General features: G+C 66.8%; 1 protein-coding gene across 1 annotated transcript in view; it reads right to left on the minus strand.

Annotated features, from left to right (window-relative positions):
• Ascc3 (activating signal cointegrator 1 complex subunit 3) overlaps positions 1 to 621 on the minus strand; it is a 312,705-nt gene extending 312,084 nt beyond the window's left edge. The window contains exon 1 of the mRNA XM_055616194.1: positions 448 to 621. The gene's annotated coding sequence lies outside the window, so the exon portion shown is untranslated. The remainder of the gene's footprint in view (positions 1 to 447) is intronic.
• Positions 622 to 822: the final 201 nt, after the last annotated feature.

Raw genomic sequence — 822 nt, forward strand, 5'->3', positions numbered from 1 at the left:
TATATATATATATATATATATATATATATATATATATATATATATATCTCACATTCTGATTCCTCTATTGCTAAATTCACTCACAACCCTCAACTCCATAACCCAATCCAGTCACTATTCTGTGCAGTGGGGAAAACGCAACCCACCAGCTCTCCATCCTACAATCCACGCGGAGGACGATGCTGCCGGGGGCTTGTAACACTTAAAAGAAGGAAAAGAGGAGGAAAAGCAGATTTCGCGCAGAACTTGTGGCCACCCAGCGTCCGTACACGTGGACAATCGCGCTGGAGTTTTCGTCCCCACCCCCACCTCCAAACTTGGGTGAGCCGGGACGCGCGGCCGAGGGATGACAGCGGGGCCCGCCGGGGTCCCGCCGAGCAGGGCGAGCGACCCCGCCGCCCCCCCCCCCCCAGCTCCGCCCCCGAGCCTCCCGTCTCCCCCGCTCACCTCGGCCCCGCCGCCTCCCGCGCGTCCGGCCTCCGGGAGGACTGCTTCCTCTCGTCTCCCGGGAGGAGCGGAGGCCCGTGCCGCACCCTCCCCCGCTGCCCACGCGGGCCGGCGGGGGTCGCCCGCAATTCCCGGCTTAGCCCGCGAGCGCTGTCCCCGCTGGCGCCGACCCCGCGGACCCAAACGCCGGCTCGGAGCGACCAGGAGGGGCGGGGCGGGCGCCGGCGCCGCGTCATCAGCCGCGACGCCAACGTCGACGCGTCAGCACCCGGCCGCCCTCCGCCCCGCCCCGCCCATGGCGGCGGTTCTGGGGTGAGCGGGGCTCGCTGGCCGCGCCTCTGCGGCGGTGGTCTGCTCCCCGGCCCCTCGCTTGGC

This window comes from Psammomys obesus, unplaced genomic scaffold (assembly GCF_907164565.1).
Source record: "Psammomys obesus unplaced genomic scaffold, mPsaObe1.curated_primary_1811, whole genome shotgun sequence".
NCBI lineage: Eukaryota > Metazoa > Chordata > Mammalia > Rodentia > Muridae > Psammomys > Psammomys obesus.